This window comes from Vidua macroura, chromosome 1, assembly GCF_024509145.1.
Source record: "Vidua macroura isolate BioBank_ID:100142 chromosome 1, ASM2450914v1, whole genome shotgun sequence".
NCBI classification, from domain to species: Eukaryota; Metazoa; Chordata; class Aves; order Passeriformes; family Viduidae; genus Vidua; species Vidua macroura.
In genome coordinates, this window is record NC_071571.1 from 141939551 (window position 1) to 141945781 (window position 6231).

At 41.8% G+C, this 6231-nt stretch overlaps 1 long non-coding RNA gene across 1 annotated transcript; it reads right to left on the reverse strand.

The window, feature by feature from the left end:
• Positions 1 to 3563: 3563 nt before the first annotated feature.
• On the reverse strand, positions 3564 to 5633 carry LOC128813943 (uncharacterized). The gene is made up of 2 exons (XR_008439234.1): positions 5562 to 5633; positions 3564 to 3783 (listed from the first exon to the last, which is right to left on the reverse strand). It is a non-coding gene; the product is annotated as an uncharacterized LOC128813943 (long non-coding RNA).
• Positions 5634 to 6231: the final 598 nt, after the last annotated feature.

Sequence of the window (6231 nt, forward strand, 5' to 3'; positions counted from 1 at the left end):
TTCCCTGTGCCTTACAAGGTCCTGCAGAGCTCTTCAGTTGCTGGGCACCTTCATGTCACATCTTGGGGCATGCACTGCAGCCTCTCATTTGCATTTGTCCTAGACTGCAAGATAATGTATGTATTCTACATGCCATCTGTTAGAGGTGTGGCAGTTATCTTCTGTTAATTAGGCAGTTTTCTTTATCTCTTCCACAAACCAATCCTCCCTCCGGGGAGACATCTGCTGTTAATGGGCCACTGAGGGTCACTGCATGACTGATAAAAATTACAGCATCCCACTGGGAGATGCTCTGCCCAGAGGGAGGAGCCAAGCATTCCTATCTGGATATAATCTGAGATTTTGGGACACCAGGGCATTCTTTTTCCCACTGGATTCCCAGAGGAGTAGCTGTCTTCTCCGCTGGATTCCCAATGGAAGACCAGGCCCATCTACACCACTACTGGACCTTCAGAGGAAAACTCCACCCTTCTACAGGATTGCTGCTCCAACAGAACCACACCTGGCACGGCAGGAGGGCTGCAGCCACCATCCAATTTGGACTGCTATCAACAGCTATCAACATCCTGACCCACAGGGTGTCAGGTCATATTCTGACTCTGTCAGTGGTTTTTCGTGATATCTGTACTATTACATTTGTATTTTTTAGTTTTCCTAGTAAAGAACTGTTATGCCTGTTCCCATATCTTTGCCTGAGAGCCTATTAATTTCAAAATTATAATAATTTGGAGGAAAGGGTGTTACATTTTCCATGTCAGGGGAGGCTTTTGCCTTCCTTAGCAGACACCTGTCTTTTCAAATCAAGACAGAATCCCATAACACATTTCTGGTAAGCTGCAGAAAATGTCTCACTATCATGCAAACTTCACTGGGAGCAGGAAAATAAAAAAATTGGAGAAAGCAAAATCATAATTTTGTCCTACAGGACACAGGACAGCCCACAGGAGATGCACTGTCAAATGCAAAGTGGAGGAGAAGGTGCTCTGAAAGAATCAAATGGCCAGAGCAGTCTCAGCACAAACAGCTTGGCCTGAGGAGCACAGATAATATCACAGAGGGAAACTATTTAGCAGAATTTAAGTAGATTATTTTTCCAACAAGGATGCAAATAATTTTTGAAGTAAAATATGTTTGCACTTAAAAAAAATTTATATGCCAAATGAAATGGAAGGATCATCCAGAAGCTGTCTTTTGACCATCACTACCTTCAGCCTCCTTTTCCTGGCCACAATTAACTCAGTCTCTGTGATGTAGCATAAACCAGTTCTGCACAGATTCTCTGGTGGTTTGTGGGTTGTGTAGCACAGAGATATGCTCTTACAGATCAATGATACATAAACCTCATAAAACCAGCTTACACCATCTCACTATGGCATAACCCAGATGTGATCCTAACATCCAGAACTGCTACCACCAAAGAACAGACTAAATTATAGGTCACTTTGAATTGGGTGTTTGGAGTTTCCTGACAGAACAACTCCTCTAATAACTATAAAAATATCAGAGAAGCTAAAAGCACTCCTGGCTATTGGAGACTACACAGCACTTTCTAAAAAAATGTGCTGCACAATATGAGAGTCAAAGGTTTAACAGAGCCTAGACAGACTGTCAGGAAACCCAAGGCAGTTTCAGAAGCCTACAGGGTACAGGGAAAGTTCAGAAGCAACCACTACCTTACCCCTCCATGTCCAGGTACTCTTTTACCCTTGAGTTATGCACAGGGGAAAGGGGAAGAAGAAAATGCAATCTGTGCCCAAGGCTGAACTCATTTCTTCAAGGTTTGTCAGGGTGTTTCCACCAATAGGTCACCACACCCTCCCCACATGAAAGAACTGTACAGAAACCAGTGCCAGTAACTTTTGGCCCCAGGCTGACGTAGCGTTTTGCCTGTTCTCTGATGTGATGTGAATAAGCAAAGAAAGGTGTTGAACTGAAATGCCTCAGACACTGCAGCATGAAGCATAACAAGGCTCCCTTTTCTGTGTGTTACGATAAGCTCTGACATATGGTACTGAATGTACTTGATTATTGCATAAATTCTGTTAATTTCTGGGAAGCAGTAAGGAAGCAGACTTCCAGCTAAGATTCTTATCCTTGTATATCCCCTGGAGTGCACCACTTCAGTAACATTTTTCAGCAATACCATAATGAAGGAGCTCCTTATGTGAGCCACTGCACTGCCCTCACTATTTTCCTTCACCCCTTACTTGCCTCCAATAAAATCCCTGCCTAGGGAGAGAGAAAAAGGGAAAAAAGAGAAAGCCAAGAGGGGAACTGTTTTCCCAGGCCAAATCTCACTTACTCTGGCTTCCCATTAGGGACTGAAACAGATGATTCCAAGCTGTGCTCTGCTGTGCAGTAGAAGTGCAGAGACAGGCAAAGATCACCATCAAGGCATGAACATCATCTAGGAACACTGGCATGGGCCACCTTAACTGGTCTCAGTGTAAAGCTGAGAGCTAATGCTGAGCTGAGCTGAGCCGAGCTGAGTTGAGCTGAGCTGAGCTGAGCTGGGCTGGCAGCCTCCCCTCCATCCAGATGTCTGTGCCTGTTCCCTAACTAGCTGCCTAAGTGTGCTCCAGACAGCTCTGGAGACAACATCTACAGGTGTTGTTGTCTTTTCAGCAGAGGAATCAGGGCTGCGCAGTGGCCTCCAGGTTCAGATTGGTGTGAATTATGTCACCATCTCAGCTCTCTTCATCTCTCTCTGTTCTGTCATGTGTCCAAAACTCTTAATGGCATTCCTCATGGAAGATGTGCCAGAGAGATGTGGCATTACAGCCAGAAGAAAAAAATTCTGATGAGGTAGTAAAGCAATGGGTCATAATGTGCTTTAATGAGTAAATATCAAGTTGTTTGCATGTCCCAGAGACCCTAAACTTAAAATTAACCCCACTAGCTCTAGGTCATAAGGTCTCTGAAGATATTCTGGTTCCTGTAGTATTAAAAGAGTACAACCATTTCTTCACAACTTTCCCATAAGACTTTTTCAACCTCAGACCATCCATAAGGAGGAAACAGAAAAATTATAACCAGTCAGAACTCAAGAAAAGATATCTGCCTCCTTTGTTCTCTATTCCAGTGGATGTCATTGCCTCTGAAAACAAGTGGTGAAAACCTGAAAATTAACAGGAATTTTATTTTCCTGGCAGAATGGTTTCTGTTCTCTCCCATGTTGTTCCTCATTTTCTGCCTCCCACTGGCAGTGGTCTCCTGTTCCATGTCCTCATTCTTGATATTTCCAGCCTCTTGCCCTTTCCTTGCCAGACACCAGAGACCAAAACTAAATACATAAGATCACTGAATTAAAGAAAGAAGTGACTGGACCTAGTAAGACAGGCGGCTGTCACCTTGGTGACATCCATTGGCTCACTCCATGTCCAGCACTGCTTTGTGCTCAGACCATGAGGTGTTTAAGGCAGGGATTATGCCTTATGAAGTTTACACAGAGGTGCTGACTGTGAGGCCTTTGGGCAATGTGAACATTAAATAAGAGCCTTGTACTAGAAAACATTCCCACCTGGAAAGGTTCAAAGAAAAGCCTCCTTGTACAAGTGAAACTCCTGCTTGGTACACTGGAAGTTTGTTTAACAGAGCTTGGCAACTGAAACAAATCATTGTACAAGAATAAGCAGAGACTTCCCATTTTGCTCCACCTTCCTCCCACAGATAGATTCACTAACATATGCCTGCTGTTTTACCAGCCTGGGACAGGCAATAAGATAGGGCCTTTTCAGCATGCAGAGATGATCCTTCAACTTTCAGAAATGTGAGGTGTCAGCCCTGAGGAGGAAAACAATAAAAATGTTAATGCAATGGATGATCATCTGTCACTCAAACTGTATGTGATGCATTCCAATTTCCAACAAAGACTGATACAAGAACACACAGCAATAAAATTTTAGTCTTAGTTAGTTTTGAAATCAAGAAGAATAATAATTTGTTCTACTACCCTTTCATTCCTATGGGCTGCTTACAGCAATATATTTGTTCTTAATAATTTTGTGTGAGGATCATAAAGAGGAATTGAAGGAGGAAGGAACAGATTCTATCACTGAACTTACAGTAATCAAAACTTGAGCAAAAACCATTCCCTCTTTCCTGTGTTACTTACCCTTCCCAGTACTGGCTGTACACATTTAAAGGGGCTCTACACAACTGCATTTGTTCACAGACATTATATCCTCTATGTAAAATAAATGCTAGCAAAAAAATGCAGCACTTTATTTTAAATCTTCTGTGATGACTTTCTTCTTGAGTCTCTGAATTTCTGGTTTCACCATGTGCAAAATATGATACATACCCTCTTACTGCAAATTGCTTTGGGATGTATGGATGAAAAACGCTTTATATGTACTCCTGACTATGGGCAGTTTATTTGTTCCCCTAATAACCAGCTCCCTTCAATGAAGACATTTTTATTAAGATCAACAGGAGAGCAGGGGGGAGTCATTTAAATTGGGGTAGGATTTTTTAAAAGTGAAATTATTCCATGCCCCAGTAATATAACATCTAGAAAAGAAACATTATTTGAACAGGTGCATTTTATATATCACATGCACGTGCACTTTCACTGCTTGAAGCCCCTCTAGTGAAATTCACCTGGGCAGCAAATGAGCCTGTAAAGTTCCATTATTAATTTTCAGGCTAGTGTTCCCATCTAGATAATCAGCGTCATGCCTTTGCAATTTACTCAACTAAGCCGATTCAGCAAAATTGCCCTTTTTACAGCATATGTACCCCACATGTGAAGGCTGGATCTACCCTTTCATTCCAGTGTAGTAAGTAAGAACATGTTGTCAAGAAGGCATAAATGCAAGGTTTACACTAATCAGCCATGATGCACCATCTAAGGATTTGCCTAGAAGCTGAGTACACTTCTCACATTTATACGCCGTATTGCTGCACATGTTAGAGCCCACGCAATAAAACAACACGGTGCTCTTGGTCAGACGTGGTGCAAGCTGGACTGCACACGCAGGGCTCGTGTGCCACCATCAAAGGAGAGTCCGCACTGTGCTCCCACTGCCTGGCCACACCCGGACTGACACACAGAGGAGGAAGCGTGAGGAACAGAGGGACAGAGCAGGGATCCTGTGGGACAGGCAGAGCATTTCTAGCAACTTGTTTTCAACCCATTTGGAGGAAATCAGTTACAAACAGGACCCACCGAACAGAAGGTGGCTTAAGTAGGTAGAAGTACTGAATGTGTCTTAGCAAACATATAATATTGGTATATTTAGTCATGGACTGAGCAAGTCATGTAGTCTGGCCTTCAAACCCTCAGAACTCCTGAATTAATTTCAGTCATTTAAATGTGGATGCTCAGATAAAACCAGCTCTGGATGTCCTTCACACAGAGTGACTGTTGAGGAATACAGTCAGCACCCACATTATTTCAGACATTTCAACATTACGATAGGATGAATTGTTCTCTAAAGGAGCCTCAGAGTTTTCACTGACTGTAGCAGAAACTTCAGTTATATAACAAACTTTTATATGGATGAAATTAGTCAGGATGAAATACATAATGATTTGTATCCACTGGGAAAACTTGTTACCAGCATTTCCAAATTTCCAGTCATGCAGAGCCAGGGGCAGATGTGGATATAGTACAGACAAAACTTCAGTGATTCTTGTTCAGTAGAAAGTGAAAGCCAAGTTCAGCCCAGCTGAAAGATGAATATCATGAAAAAGAGTACTCAATTTCAATAAAGATATTACCGTGGAAAATCATGTTAATTACTAGTGACAATATAGAAAGTTCATGGAAAGTCCTGAAAAATTTTCCATGTCTTATTCGCCTAAATGATGTTCACTAGGTATCTCACAAGGGGAAACACCAAAACACCATCTGTTCCCAGAAGGAAAACAAACCAGAAACCAAAAACCAAAAAAAAAAAAAAAAATACCCAACACAAAAAAAAACCAACAAAACCAAAACCCCACAAACAAACAAACAAACAAACTGAACTTGGTATAAGGAAGAAAATTTAACCTCCGAGGACAGCCTGTGTGAAGAGGTTACAAATATTGCCTTGCCCTGCAAGAATGCCATCATCTCAGAATTGTTAAAATACCAAAATGTGTTTTCTGACACATGAACTTAGAGATATATGGTCTTTGTACTCACAGACTCATTTTCCCACAGAATTTCATGAACTGAAGGATGAACCTTCACTACATTGTAGTAGCCTACAGTTTTTATTTATTTTACAGTATTGTTAAAAC